Here is a 16,541-nt window from a genome sequence, read left to right as displayed (position 1 = left end):
GAGTCCGTTTCATTATACAATTCTTCTTCAGGTTCAATTCTGTGACTTTTTTTTTTCTGAGCCCTTCATATGTCATCAAAAGCAAGCTACGAAGTCACAGCGAGTTTATTCGTGTCGACATTCTTTTTATACCAGGTGAACTGATAAAATGGAGCTGACCGACAGCGATTTCATTTATGTGCGAGCATGAGCGCATTAATATCAGTGCTTGTAGATAACTGCACGTCCAAAAATTGAGAACTTAGCAATTATCTTTAGTCCTCAGATTGGGCATTTCCGCAATCTTTGCATGATGGAGCAGCTCAGTTCGTGTTCCATGCTAATTTACTGCTTATATGTACCACTGTGTGAATGTAGTACCCGACTCAGAGAAGATGGCTTACAGATACTGGATAATATGTCATATTATTAGTCATGAACATGACATGAGGTAGGTGTGAGAAACTGGGTTGTTGGTTGAGAGGGTTGTGAGCCCCTCTCAGTCAACAGCCACAATCCTTGTCAGGCTGAACCACAAAAAGGCACTAAATTAACCTGGACTTAACCCTTTGGTAGCTTGGCAGAAAATCAATCGGGCTTAATTTAGTGGCAATGTGTAAAGTACTTTTGCAGCACTCAAACAGTAATAAACTGAAACCACAACTCAAGAAAAACCCTGCACCAATTTAGAAAAATAGAGTAAAATGTAATAAATGATTTGACACCCAAACAACAAAAATCCAGTCTGTAGCATGAGAGACATGCAAATTCAAAGTTTCAAGGTAAGTTAAGTTCCTAAAGACACAAAGCGCCAACAGCGGTTTTCTGGACACACTGGAATTGGACAAATTCATACGTTCAGGCCAACCGGGATGGAGTGTGGACCGGATACAGGGACCAGTTAAGTCTCACTGAGAATTGTACCTTAAGTCCTTGATGCGTAGATTGTTGTCTCACTGTATTGGTTCTGATGAGGAGCTGTGAGTGCTGCGATGCGAAGTCCTGTGCCTGGTTCCATCATGCTGCATTCTTTCTAATAAGAAGCTGCAAGGACTGTGATGTGAGGAACTGTGTTGATTTGTGTCGTACTGCATTGGTTCCGAAGAGGAGCTGTGAGAGCTGCAATTCGAGGTCCTGAGTCGAGTTGTGTTGTGCTGTGTCGGGTTCGATGAGGGGCTGCAAAGTGCTGTGATGTGAGGCCCTGCATCGCGTTGCATCAGGTTGCATTGTGCTGCATAATTTCTGAGGAAACCCGCAGTTGAACCAAGAGGAGTACACTCTGATACCAACAAAATGGTCTAGGACCTGGGGGACACCTCTTGGGCATCAGGGCTCACTCCAGCAAAGAAAAGCAGCAGGGCACAGGCAGGTCCAGTTGAGTCTGGGCAGTTGGATAAATGGAGGGCAGGTCTCTGGAGCATGTTATGTCCTTGTAGCTCAGAACAGGAGGCCAGTCAGCTAGCCATTGGAATCATTCTGGTGTTTCTGGGTTCAAGGAGCAGGTCCAGTCCTCCTTCCTCAGGCAACAGGGCAGTGCTTCTTGCAGCAGAGGATCAGAGCAGTTCTTATAGCAGCAGAGCTATCCTGCTTCTAAGTCTTCCACAAGTCCAGAAGTGATCTTAAGAGTGGGTGTGAGGGTGCTATTTTTATACCTGATGCTAGTTTTGAAATAGGAGAAGCTTCTGGAGTTTTCACCCCACAGACTTATTTGGAATTTGCTGCCTCCTTGTCCTGGTTCCAGTTTGTCTGCAGTCACAATAGTCTAGTGTGAAGTTCTTTGTGTGTGAGCTGTGGCAGTGGTTTTAAAATGCTAATAAAGCTGTACACAGCTCTGCCCTCCCCATCCTGCCTTGAGTGGCCCATCTTGCAAACACACAGTCCCCTTATTATGTGGCTTACTGGGAGGAATACATAAATACCAACTGCCAACTGCTCCCTGTCATGTCACATAGGAAACATGCACCAAATGGACAAGAAAATGCCTACTTTCTAAAAGTGGTGTTTTTGGAATTGTGACATAAAATACAACTTTCCAATTTTAGAGTTTTAAATTACAATTCCTCAGATACCAAACATGACATTTCCACCCTCTCCCAACCAAAAGTTATCATTTGTTAACGTAATAAGGTAACCCAATGTTAGTGGCAGGCCTCCCAGTATTGAAAAATGAATTTGTGAATTTTCCACCACCAGGACATGTAAAACATAAAAGTGCATGTCAAATGTTTTAAATACAATGCACCCTGCCCTAAGGGCTGGTTACCGTCCACCCTAGGAGTGACGTGTATGTATTAAAAAAGGAGTATTAGGCTTGGAAAAAGGTTTATTTTGCCAGGTCCAATTGGCATGCAGGCTGCAATGACATGTAATGAAAGTATGGCATGGTGAAACTTGGGAATGTTTCACTCAGTGGAATTCCGTGGAGTTACATAAAAACTCAGATTCCACAGAGTTCCGCCAATGGATGGAAAATAGGCACCTCATGCTACTCGTGCTGCAATTTTGTGCCGGTAGTGCGAGCTGGGCTGGGAATTCAGCACAAATGGCACCATGCATTGCACCAGAGGACGCAGCCATTTTAGTTGGTTTTGCTGCTGCTCAAGTAGAAAATCTATTCGAGCGACAGCCTATCCAGCTTCAAGCCCTGTGGTGCCTGTCACCAACCAATGTAGGTGATGAACCCACACCTTGTTTGCCTGTGGTGTCTCGAGCGCTACCACGACCTGAAGTTGCACTCCGACTGATGCGCAATGAATCTGAAGGCTTTGAGGGAGCTCCCTCAAGGTGAAGGCAGCCCCTTATGCTACTGCATGCCAGTCGAGGTCCTGGACAAGAGGAAAGTCACAGGAACTGTCCTGGAGCCCGTGGTTGTCGTTCCATTTGAAATCTTTGGGACACTCGAGTAAGTCTAGGCCGCGTCTGTTGCCAAAGAGATGTGGGAGAATCCGCATATAGGGTCTGACTCCATAACTGAGCCTGCACCTGGGCTGGCACTGCGCTTCCCTGAGTTTCCAGGAGCAGGAGTGACCCCACCCAGCTTAAAGAATTTTATGATGCCATGTTCCTGATATTTGGGCAGTCAGATCCTTCCTGCGCGCCTTCAGATCCGGTGGGGTCGGCAGGGGCCCTTGCTTGTTCCGCACTGGGAGCTCTAGCCCGGCCTGATTTAGAGTATGGCAGATGGGTTACTCTGTTACAAATGTGGTGGATATCCTATCCCCTTTATGACAAGTGTATTATATCTCAAGGCACCGAGGGCCATGTTTATGACAAATGTTTTATGGGAAATGATGTAACACTACATTACAGCAGTATTGCATAAAAAAAAAAACTTGCTCTGTGGAGCACCATTTTCTTTCAACATGGACACACCAGATTTATGAAATGGCACACTATGGCATAAGGCCTAAAGGTGAGTAAACATTTTTGATGCATTAAAAAAATAAATGATGCAATGTGGCGTAAGGCAACTGGTCCCTGCGTGAGGCAAAGCTGATTTGCGAGTTGTAAAGCACTTGTAAGTGCCTCAAATTATCATTGTGTCACTTAGGAGTGTGTTGCACTATGGGATGCATAAAAAAGAATTACTTATTACAAAAACCTGAACAGTAGACCAAAATAAATGCACAAAATGGAGGGTGCAGCATCTACAAGTCAGAAGGGCAACAATCCCATCCAAGATGACCAGATAGCAGGTCAGAAAAAGAGGAAGAGCAATTTCTGTAAGGAGGAGAGCCACATTTTAATAGCTGAGGTGACAAAAAAAGACCACCTTCTCTTTGTCACCACCCAATTGTCATTAGGGAAGAAGGAAGCCATTTGGCAGTCCATAGTGTATTCGATTAACTGTGTAGGTCAAACAAAAAGGACAGTGCCAGATTTGAAGAAGAGATGGCATGACTACAAGCACACAACCAAAGAGAAACTGGCCAAGAAACTGAGGACAGTTATGCAGACCAGAGGATGACCTTAGCACCAGAAGGATTTGGACCCATTGGGGGAGTAGGTGGCGTCACTCATCCCAACAGAATTGGTGCCAGGAATCGAAGAACAGGACAGTGCTGCAGTTGAGGATGATCTACAGATTAAGTGCCAACAAGGGACACTATGGTTAAAATGTGTTGCAGTACAGTGCAGCAACACACTATGGTGCACTGCGCTGTGTGCAAGGGAAAGGGCTGGAATGACTAACATATAAACTCACAGAAATGTAAGTTTCTTGCCCAGTGACAATTTGTCCAGCCCAGTCCACTCCTGCCAATTTTCTCAGGACCGTGCATGGTGTGCTGCCCTAGTCCAGCGTGTCCTTTGAATAATGCAACTTGTTGTTTAATGTTTAACATGAGTGACCAGGACTACAAGTCCCAAAATACAAAGCAGAAAACATGGACTAGAGCAGCCCATCATGCATGGACCTAAGAAACCTGCCCAACCTTACTGTGACAATACAGGCCCCTTACACAATGAGGCAAATGTGTTTTTCTGGGGGCTACACAGCCAAAAGTGGAGTGTAAAGTAATGAAATTGAATGGAGGATGAACTTCTCACCTGAGAGGGAATCCAGATGTTGAATCTGTAGAATTTCTCCTTGTAGGTTCATGTGAAGAGCCATGTCTGCAGTCACTATGCACATGAAACCACGTTGCACAGAGCTGTCCTGATGTGCTGGGTCAGATCTCACAAGTTTTGCCTGCCGTGTTAGAGACTACATCACCTCCTGTCTTGTACAAATTAATACTGGGGGTGGGGGTGAATACAAGTGATGCTCACCAGAGGTCCATGAGTGTTTGTCTGGAGCACAGATGGTGTGTCAGCTTGGTAGGTCTCTGGTAGTGTAGTGCCATGCACGTGTGACTGAGCACACTGAAATAGCAGTGTGTCTGAATGGGGAGCCATTAGATTTCAAGGAGATAATGCGTGGTGTTTGTGCCACAAGGTAGCATGAGCAATAGTCATACACTGCTGTGTTTGATAGTGTCACACTTGTGTAGTAGCTGTGTAGGGGTGGTGTAGAAGAGGGCCTTAATGCACTACACTTGACAAGTGATGTGGGCCTGACAGAAAGTGTAGCAGTTTTCAGATTGAGGCATAAGAAGAAAAGTTAGACTATTCTACATATGTCAAAGCAGAAGGATGTGAAACAGGGAGTTGTGAACTGACAAGATGAGTCAGGGGTCCAGGATGAGGTGTCTGGGCCTAGTCGTGTGGGCAACGAGGGTAGGTACTTGTTATAGAATATCATCAGTACTCTCGTGAGGTTCACCATGAACCATAGCTTTCACATACAGGTAGTCATTATGGTCAATTGCATACTTTAAAAAATGTTGGATGCTGTAAGTGTCTCCTAAGAGTCAATGGGGGAGCAAACCGCCATGAAAAGGCTGGCGGGAGGGGGACTCGTAATCCCCTTGGCAGCGCTACAAGCAGCGCTGCCCTGGGGGATTACTCCCACCGGGGCTAAAGTGGTGGGAAACCGCCGCGGTCGTAATACCAAGGATTTCACCGCCAGCCTGCTGGTGGTGAAATCCGCCAAAACAACCCTGGCGTATTTAATGACCCCCAATGTCTTATCTGGGTGTCATCAGTGTGTGAGAATAAGTCCTGCCCCTGTGCCCAAACGATGATTGACAGATGAGTCATGTACATGTGCAAGTGAGCAGGCCTGAGTGAAGGGAAATGTGATATTCTGCAGAGGACCAACTTGGGTAGTGATAACACGGGATGAGCTTCTATATTTGCCTATTTCCAAGTGTGACAGTGCTTATCCCCTTCAGAGATGGTTCACATTGCCTATTGCTCTGGATTCTGGAGATTGTCTGCCAGGAAATCATAGCTGTTGGAAATGGGGTTTTTGGTTGGCAGTCAGGTTACCCCCTGTCCAAGCAAAAGCCCTCACTCTAGTCAGGGTAAGTCACACACAATCCAAGATTATCCTGTGCCCACCCTCTGGTAGCTTGGCACGAGCAGTCAGGCTTAACTTAGAAGGCAATGTGTAAAGTATTTGTGCAATAAATCATACAATACCACCATATAGCAACACAAAAATACACCACACAGTGTTTAGAAAAATATATATAATATTTGTTAGGATAATTGTAGGTCAAAAAGAATAAAGTTGCAATGGGAAATTGTAGAGATATCACTGAAAAGTGATATAAAGGGGGTCATTCTGACCTCGGCGGTAAAAGCCGCTTACCGCCGGTCAGAAGGCCGCCACAATACCGCCGCGGCCGCGGTCAGCCGCCACGGACATTCTGACCCACAACTGCAAAACCTCCGAAAATCCGCCCTCCACTGCAGTCCGCCACATCAGCGGCCAGCGGTAAACTGGAGAAGACCAAACCTCCACCGCCACGCCAACAGAAATACGCCCATCCCATTATGACCCGCAAATCGACGCGGCGGTCATTCAACCGCGGTATTCCATTGGCGGTAGACCCCGCCGCGGTCAAAATACACACACCTTTACAAACCCCTACCACATTGGACAATTTGAAAGGCACACACCTGAAACACATACACACACCACTCCCACACATCCAATACCATATAAAACACACACCCACATCACCCACAAACCCCTACCAACAAAAACCAGAGACGAAGGAGAGAGAGAGACATATCAGAGAATAGATAGCCAGACACACAGAGGCACACCGCAACATCACACACACCACATAGAAGCACAAAGCACCACACACCAACACACACATCATCACATACACCACCCCACACCTCATACACACCACCCCATGGCACCACAAAGGCACCCACGCTTTTCGGACCAAGAACTCCGGGTCATGGTGGAGGAGATCATAAGAGTGGAACCCCAGCTCTTCGGCTCACAGGTCCAGCACACCACCATAGCAAGGAAGGCGGAGCTCTGGCAGCTGATCGTGGACAGGGTCAACGCGGTGGGACAGCATCCCAGAAATAGAGAGGACATCCGCAAACGATGGAACGACCTACGGGGGAAGGTGCGCTCGATGGTCTCGCGACACAACATCGCAGTGCAGAAGACTGGCGGGGGACCCCCACACACTCCACCCGAATTCACAACATGGGAGCAAGAGGTACTCAACATCCTGCATCCTGATGGCCTCGCTGGAGTACACGGAGGGATGGACTCTGGTAAGTACAAGGCCAACCACTTCACCCCCCCCCCAGCATGCTAACCCCCACCCTCACCCCCAACCCCCCAGCACACATCCTCCCTGAGAATGTCTCCCCAGCACAACCCACCCAACCCCTGCATGCCACCCCCAAACTATGGACACCCATCACCTAAGCATGACCACTGCACATACCCATCACCCCCCCCCCACAAAACACCCTCACAACACCTCCCCCAAGGGAATGCCAGCACTGGGGGACAAGGGCACCTATAAAACGCAAGCTAATGCACACACAGAAACAATAACCATACCCTCTTACCCCATGCAGGACCCGAACGACAACACACCGGTCAGGAGGGACCAGAAATGTCCATCCCACCCCCGGAACAGGCCACCAGTGATGACAGCAGCTCTGTCGACCTGGAACCTGACGACCAGCCCGGACCATCGGGGACCTCTGGGCAGTCGGTTCCCCTCACCCAGACACAGGCCACTGCAGACCCAACCCCCTCTGGGAACAACCGCACAGCTCCCACCCAGCGGGCCCATGCCTCTGTCTCTAGGACAGGTCAAGCAGCGGTGTGTCTACCACTACAGGGCCCCCAGGGTAACCCACCAACCCAACAACAACAGGGACCTGGGGGCAGTGGGAGTGGGCACACCGTCCAGGGGACAGAGGCCCAGGGAAACAGGGCAACTAGGAGGGCTGCTGTGCGACAGGGGGGGGAGGAGAGGCCCAGGGAACCCACTCTCCAAGAGGCCCTCACCACCATCATGGCTGCCTACCACCACTCACAAGAGACGATGGCGACGGTACTGGCCAGGTTCCAGGAGATCCAGGCACAGCAGGAGCAACACTACATGGGGTTCAGCGACCAACTCAGCAACATCTCAACCGCTATGGGGAGCATAGTCCAGGCCCTGAACCGCATAGAGGACACGTTTCGGGACCATGTGGCATCACACAGGGCCCCTGTCACTAGCCAGGAACAGGAACAGCCTACCACCTCCGCCGGCGCTAGTGGACAGGAGGCCCCACCACAACGACAGCCCACCAGAACCCCACCTCCTGCTGAAGAACAACCGCCCCGCAAAAGGAGCCTGAGATCCAAAAAACCGACAGAGTAGGATGTCAAGTCCCCCGCCAGCATCACATACCCCCTGAAGTCCTCCCACTGTCCCACATTGCCACCCTGTCAAACCTTGAACTGCCCCTGCTCCATCCTGCCACAGGCATATGGACAATGCACCTGTGAGACTGAGAACTGGACTCCGCCATGGACATTACTCCACCCCCACCCATCACTGTTTCACTATCATGTACCAATATCTATGCACTAATAATAAATCACACATTGCACTGAAATCAATCAGGACTCAGCCTGTCTTATTTACAAATGTATGACACATTACATATCAATTACGTATTGTGAACATTGTGAATTACACATACCGAGGTAACTTAGCATTAGTCCATGGGCCAACCAAGCCGAGGTCACGCAGTGGCTCATACAGCACAGAAAAGGGAAGGGAAAATCAAACATCATGTTCATAGGTCTGGGGGGAAACCGACAAAGTTGAGATGCAGGAGGCTTTCAGGAAATGTAAAATGGCATAGGTGATCATTACCTGTGTGCTACTGGAAATACTGTGCTATTACTCTGTCCCTGTTGTCTGTGTCGTCCTCTGAGTCTTCCTCCTCTTCACTCTCCGCAGGCTCCACAGCTACTTCAACACCACCATCTGCACCATCCTCCTGCAGGAAAGGAACCTGACGTCGCAATGCCAGATTGTGAAGCATACAGCAGGCCACGATGATGTGGCACACCTTCTTTGGTGAGTACATCAGGGATCCCCCAGTCATATGCAGGCACCTAAACCTGGCCTTCAGGAGGCCAAAGTTCCTTTCGATGATCCTCCTAGTTCGCCCATGGGCCTCATTGTACCGTTCCTCTGCCCTGGTCCGGGGATTCCTTACTGGGGTCAGTAGCCAAGGCAGGTTGGGGTAACCAGAGTCACCTATTAGCCACACACGTTGTCTCTGTAGCTGCTCCATCACATAGGGGATGCTGCTATTTCGCATCACATACGCGTCATGCACTGACCCTGGGAACTTGGCATTTACATGGGAGATGTACTGGTCAGCCAAACAGACCACCTGGACATTCATCGAATGATAACTTTTTCTGTTTCGGTACACCTGCTCATCGTCTTTTGGGGGTACCAAAGCCACATGGGTCCCATCAATGGCACCAATGATGTTGGGGATATGTCCAAGGGCATAGAAATCACCCTTCACTGTAGGCAAGTCACCCTCCTCTGGGAAAATGATGTAGCTCTGCATGAGTTTCATCAGGGCAGACAACACTCTACTCAAAATCTTTGAAAACATAGGCTGAGACATTCCAGATGACATGGCCACTGTGGTCTGGAATGACCCACTTGCCAAAAAATGGAGGACTGACAAAACCTGCACCAGAGGGGGAATCCCTATGGGTTGGCGGATTGGGGACATCAGGGCTGGCTCCAGCTGGCCACACAGTTCATGGATAGTGGCACGGTCAAGTCTGTATCGAAGTATTATATGGCGTTCTTCCATTGTCGACAGGTCCACCAGCGGTCGGTACACGCGAGGATTCCTCCTTCTCATCCCAAGTCCCAGCGGACGGTGCCTAGGAAGGACAACATGGAGCACAGAGTCAGCCAAACCACAGGTACGTACAGACAGCTTGCACAGTTAAAGAATGGCAATGGGTTGAAAGGCGTGTATGTGTGGCAATGCAAGGCCTAGGCCTGTGTGTCGCAGTCAAAATTAAGCCATGTAGTCCCTTGAAATGGCGGCTGCCTGACCTGTGAAGTGGGACAATGGGATGTGAGGTCAATGTGCTGGCGGGGCACACCGTGGCGGTAGGCGGTCGAAGACCGCGGCGCAAAGCCGCATTGGTTAACATTGAAACCTATGGGTTTCAGGAGCCAATGACGAAGTGCGCCGGCGGTCGCGGTACGCACCGCCGCGGTACGCACCGCCGCGGGCGTGACTGCCATTTTCTATCTGCTTAATCACTCGAGACCTGATCATCCACAGGAGAGGACCTATACTGCAAGTGCTGCTGTGACCTCGGTCTGGAAGATACAATGGCTGCTGCGACTGGGGAAAGGGCCCCTGCCTTCACGTCTGAAGAGTTGGAGAAGCTCGTGGATGGGGTCCTCCCCCAGTATGCGCTACTCTACGGTCCTCCAGACCAACAAGTGAGTACACCGGGTGCACATGGAATGGGCTATGCCTGTGTGGATTGGGGTGGATGTAAGTTGGTGGGGTGGGGGGCGAATGAGGAGTGCAACGCCCGACAGATGAGAGCATGTGCCATATGGCAAAGTTGGTGGGGGGGGGCAATCACATCTAACATGCAGGTCATTGATGATTTCCTCCTTTCCACCCTGTACATGTCAAATAGGTCAGCGCCCATCCGAAGATCGAGATTTGGCGTGCCATCGCCAAGGAAGTCCGGAACTTGGGGGTCCACAACAGACGGGGCACCCACTGCCGCAAGAGGTGGGAGGACATCCGCAGCGGAACAAGGAAGACCGCAGAAACACTGCTGGGGATGGCCTCCCAACCTAGGAGGGGTGCCAGTCGCACCATGACCCCCCTGATGTCCCGGATCCTGGCGGTGGCCTACCCAGAATTGGATGGGCGCTTCAAGACATCACAGCAGACACAAGGGGGTGAGTATCAGCACATTCTCCTATCTTTCTGCGCAGTGGAGGCGTCTGGGTGGGGGAGGAGGGCTGTGGGTAACATTAGGCCAGGGCGCTTTCTGTAGTGTAGTCCTCTCCCTTAGGCATGGCCCTGTGCCCCCGGCCCCCACCTCGGTAGGGTGACAAGTACAGCCATTGAAGGTCCAGCATCTCCCATGTGCGCGTTTGACGTCTCTTGGCCTGTTGTCCTAGTCAGTAGTACTGAGTAGTGTACCCCGAATGCGCGGCTTAGTGCATTAGGCTCCTGTGTCTGTCCTCTCCGCCAACGGTGTTGACATTGCATGCACTCAACCTGATCTTCTTTTTTCTCCCCCCACCCTTTCTCTTCATCTTCTTGTGCATGTGTGCATTAGCATCATCAGGCGGAGGAGATTTGGCATCGGAGCACGAGGGAGCTGCAGGACACAAGGCCCCGGTGGGCCCAGGAACAGACACCGAGGGCACCAGTGATCCGGAGGGCGAGGGGAGCACCACGACGGGGACCGCTGGTGAGAGCAGCGAAAGCGACACGTCCTCCGATGGGAGCTCCATAGCGGTGGCGGCAACATCCGTGCCCCCCGCCTCTACAGGTACAGCCGCCACCCAGCGCACCAGCCCCACCCTCCCAGCAGCCCCTCAGTCTTCGCTCCGTGCCCGTTCGCCCAGGAAGGCGCGCGTATCCTTCGCCCCAGGCACCTCAGCCCCTGCCCCTGTTGCCCCTGCTGCCCTCAGTGTGGAGCTCATTGACCTGGTAAGGACGCTCATTGTTGGGCAGACGACCCTTTTGAATGCCATCCAGGGTGTGCAAAGGGAGGTGCAACAGAGCAATGCGTACCTGGAGGGCATTCATTCGGGTCAGGCTGCCCATCAACGAGCGTTCACTGCTCTGGCCTCAGGACTGACGGCAGCCATTGTCCCTGTTTCCAGCCTCCCTCTTCCTACTGCCTCCAGCCTTTCTCTGTCTCCTGTTCCTCAGCCTATCCCATCCACACCATCAGACCAGCCTGCACACACCTCAACACCCAAGAGCAGCTCATCCAAACACAAGCACCACAGATCCCACAAACACTCACCCAAGCAACACCCAGATGCAGACATGCCAACAGCCACTGCCACCCCTGTGTCCCCATCCTCCTCGTCTCCCTCCTCCCTCCCTGTGACGTGTACACTCACACCTGCATGCACCCCAACATCAGCCAGTGCTTCCATCACCACCTCACCCTCCAGTACAGTCCACACTCGTGCAGTCACCACCCCCACTGCCATTTACACGTCCCCTGTGTCCTCTCCCACTGTGTCTGTCACCCCCTCTTCCAAGACACACAAACGCAGGCAGCCACCCACCCAACAGCCATCCACCTCACGACAGCCTACAGCACCAGCACCTTCACCCAATGACAGCACACCTGACTCTCCTACAACCACCTCCTCTACCTCCACTTCCATCTCCACTTCTCCTACCCTTTACCTTGGCCCTAAAAAACTTTTCATGGCTAACCTTGACCTCTTTCCCCCCGATGAGCTCCCCCATCCATCTTCAAAGAGTCCCAAGAGCACCGCAGCCACCACCAGCCCAGCTTCGGGTGTCACTGTTGTGCATGGGTTCTGGAGCCCACCCTTTGCCAGCAGTGACACATCGATCAGCAGCAAGGACACGTCCAGCCCCCCCCCCCGGCAAGAGGACCCGCAAAAACAAGGGCCGCCGTGCGAGGACCGACAGGGCTGCCCCCAAGGAGCAATGTGCGGCCACTTCACCACCCACACCATCTAGGGGAGGCAAGGGCCCGAGAGCCCCATCAAAGGAGCGGAAGGGCAGCAGGAGCGCGGAGAAGGTGGACCCCACATGCCACATCCCAGCTGGGAAGGAGGACACTAAGGAGGCCAGGAGTCCGTCCCCGAAGGGTCCAGAAACGTCACGGTCCGAGGGCGACTGAGCCGGGAGTCCAGGCCAGGTCTGGCTCCCTTGACCTGCTGGATGAGCACCGCTGAACAGGGCCCGTGGGGCAGAAGAGCACCGCTGAACAGGGCCCGCGGTGCAGAAGAGCACCGCTGAACAGGGCCCCGCCGTGGAGAAGAGCACCGCTGAACAGGGCCCGCGGTGCAGAAGAGCACCGCTGAACAGGGCCCGCCGTGGAGAAGAGCACCGCTGAACAGGGCCCGCCGTGAAGATAGGCACCGCTGAACAGGGCCCGCGGTGCAGAAGAGCACCGCTGAACAGGGCCCCGCCGTGGAGATAGGCACCGCTGAACAGGGCCCGCCGTGGAGATAGGCACCGCTGAACAGGGCCCGCGGTGCAGAAGAGCACCGCTGAACAGGGCCCGCCGTGAAGATAGGCACCGCTGAACAGGGCCCGCCGTGGTGATAGGCACCGCTGAACAGGGCCCGCCGTGGAGAAGAGCACCGCTGAACAGGGCCCGCGGTGCAGAAGAGCACCGCTGAACAGGGCCCGCGGTGCAGAAGAGCACCGCTGAACAGGGCCCCCCGTGAAGATAGGCACCGCTGAACAGGGCCCGCGGTGCAGAAGAGCACCGCTGAACAGGGCCCGCGGTGCAGAAGAGCACCGCTGAACAGGGCCCCGCCGTGGAGAAGAGCACCGCTGAACAGGGCCCGCGGTGCAGAAGAGCACCGCTGAACAGGGCCCGCCGTGGAGAAGAGCACCGCTGAACAGGGCCCGCCGTGAAGATAGGCACCGCTGAACAGGGCCCGCGGTGCAGAAGAGCACCGCTGAACAGGGCCCGCCGTGAAGATAGGCACCGCTGAACAGGGCCCGCCGTGTTGATAGGCACCGCTGAACAGGGCCCGCCGTGGAGAAGAGCACCGCTGAACAGGGCCCGCGGTGCAGAAGAGCACCGCTGAACAGGGCCCGCGGTGCAGAAGAGCACCGCTGAACAGGGCCCGCGGTGCAGAAGAGCACCGCTGAACACGGCCCCGCCGTGGAGAAGAGCACCGCTGAACAGGGCCCGCGGTGCAGAAGAGCACCGCTGAACAGGGCCCGCCGTGGAGAAGAGCACCGCTGAACAGGGCCCGCCGTGAAGATAGGCACCGCTGAACAGGGCCCGCGGTGCAGAAGAGCACCGCTGAACAGGGCCCGCCGTGAAGATAGGCACCGCTGAACAGGGCCCGCCGTGGTGATAGGCACCGCTGAACAGGGCCCGCCGTGGAGAAGAGCACCGCTGAACAAGGCCCGCGGTGCAGAAGAGCACCGCTGAACAGGGCCCGCGGTGCAGAAGAGCACCGCTGAACAGGGCCCCGCCGTGGAGATAGGCACCGCTGAACAGGGCCCGCGGTGCAGAAGAGCACCGCTGAACAGGGCCCCGCCGTCTCAAGCACCGCTCCGCTGGGCACCGCTGTCTCGCCTCCTCTCCGCTGGGCCCTTCCTGTCAAGCACCGCTCCGCTGGGCCCTTTATCTCAAGCACCGCTCCGCTGGGCCCTTCATCTCAAGCACCGCTCCGCTGGGCCCTTCATCTCAAGCACCGCTCCGCTGGGCACCGCTGTCTCTCCACCTCTCCGCTGGGCCCTTCATCTCAAGCACCGCTCCGCTGGGCCCTTCATCTCAAGCACCGCTCCGCTGGGCCCTTCATCTCAAGCACCGCTCCGCTGGGCCCTTCATCTCAAGCACCGCTCCGCTGGGCACCGCTGTCTCTCCACCTCTCCGCTGGGCCCTTCTTCTCAAGCACCGCTCCGCTGGGCCCTTCATCTCAAGCACCGCTCCGCTGGGCCCTTCATCTCAAGCACCGCTCCGCTGGGCACCGCTGGGCACCGCTGTCTCTCCACCTCTCCGCTGGGCCCTTCATCTCAAGCACTGCTCCGCTGGGCCCTTCATCTCAAGCACCGCTCCGCTGGGCCCTTCATCTCAAGCACCGCTCCGCTGGGCCCTTCATCGCAAGCACTGCTCCGCTGGGCACCGCTGTCTCTCCACCTCTCCGCTGGGCCCTTCTTCTCAAGCACCGCTCCGCTGGGCCCTTCATCTCAAGCACCGCTCCGCTGGGCACCGCTGTCTCTCCACCTCTCCGCTGGGCCCTTCTTCTCAAGCACCGCTCCGCTGGGCCCTTCATCTCAAGCACCGCTCCGCTGGGCCCTTCATCTCAAGCACCGCTCCGCTGGGCCCCGCTGTCTCAATCACTGTTTATGGTTCAGTGTGCCCACCATTCCTCCTCCTTGACCAGTGGAGACTGTCATCCACCTGATGGACTGTGGCTTTGCACTCCCCAGGATGGTACAGTGGGCAGCCCACCCACTGTAGAGACATTGAGAGACTGTGGCTTTGCACTCCCCAGGATGGTACAGTGGGCAGCCCACCCACTGTAGAGACATTGAGAGACTGTGGCTTTGCACTCCCCAGGATGGTCCAGTGGGCAGCCCACCCACTGTAGAGACATTGAGAGACTGTGGCTTTGCACTCCCCAGGATGGTCCAGTGGGCAGCCCACCCACTGTAGAGACATTGAGAGACTGTGGCTTTGAACTCCCCAGGATGGTCCAGTGGGCAGCCCACCCACTGTAGAGACATTGAGAGACTGTGGCTTTGCACTCCCCAGGATGGTCCAGTGGGCAGCCCACCCACTGTAGAGACATTGAGAGACTGTGGCTTTGCACTCCCCAGGATGGTACAGTGGGCATGGTGGCTCCTCGTGGATCTGGCGTCGTGGACTCATGTGGCTGTGGTGCCCCCCCCTTCCCTTCCCCCTGAGGTGCCTGTAGTTTTTACATCTGATGCCCCTGCAGTGTTCTCTCCAAAGGACTCAGGTCTCCTGTGTGGGCTTTGCCCTTGTTTCTCAAAACTTTGGCCCACGGACATGATGAATTCGTAGGATGTGCAGGGCTTGTTACTTCAGTTATACACTGATGTGTATGTCATTAGTTTTGTTGTGAATATCTTTCATGGTTGTATGATAATTTTCAGGAGCTTTTTGGTACATAAATATTTATTCAAAATTTGATTATGTCCTAGCATTTTTCAGGGGTGTTTGGGTGGTGTCACTGTGACTTGTTGCTCTGCATTGGTGTGTACATAGTTGGGGGGGGGGGTGGGGGTCGCATATGTGTGTGCCCGTAACCTTTCGTCCTCACCCCTCCCGTGTGTCGTAGGTGCAGTACTCACCGTTGTCGTCTGCGCCGGACTTCGTACTCGTGGTAGATGAGAAGGTAGACGAGAGCAGGTAGGATGTTTAATTCGGGTTCCATGCTGTCCTCCTTCCTCCTGGAGTGCGTAGTGGTGAGCTTTTTCCCGTCCGTAGTCTGTTTCCGCCGTGTTTTTATCGGCGGTGCTCCCGCCCCGGAAAAGGTGGCGGATTGGTGAGTTGTGATAGTGTGGGCGGTACATTGGCTGCCGCCTGGCTGTTGGCGGTGACCGCCGCGCTCTTTGTTTGTACCGCCGTGGCGGTCGGAGTGTTAAAGTGGCTGTCTGTGTTGGCGGTTCCCGCCAGGGTCAGAATCCCATATATTTTACCGCCAGCCTGTTGGCGGGTTGGCCGCCGCTTTAACACCGACCGCCAGGGTTAGAATCACCCCCAAAGTGTCTTAAGTCTTTAGAAGATAAACAAAGTCTCTTTCAAGCACAAGTACCTGGTTTGGAGTGGAAAAATCTCCTCAGAGGGCCACAAGGGAAGAGGTGCGTGGAAAAAGGGTGTGTGCGTCGATTTCTCCCCAGCACACACGGACTCGTGTCGTTATTTTCCACGCGGGGAAGTCGTGCGTCGTTTTCCGGCG

The sequence above is a fragment of the Pleurodeles waltl genome, chromosome 2_2, assembly GCF_031143425.1.
Source record: "Pleurodeles waltl isolate 20211129_DDA chromosome 2_2, aPleWal1.hap1.20221129, whole genome shotgun sequence".
NCBI classification, from domain to species: domain Eukaryota; kingdom Metazoa; phylum Chordata; class Amphibia; order Caudata; family Salamandridae; genus Pleurodeles; species Pleurodeles waltl.
This window is presented reverse-complemented; position numbering follows the sequence as displayed.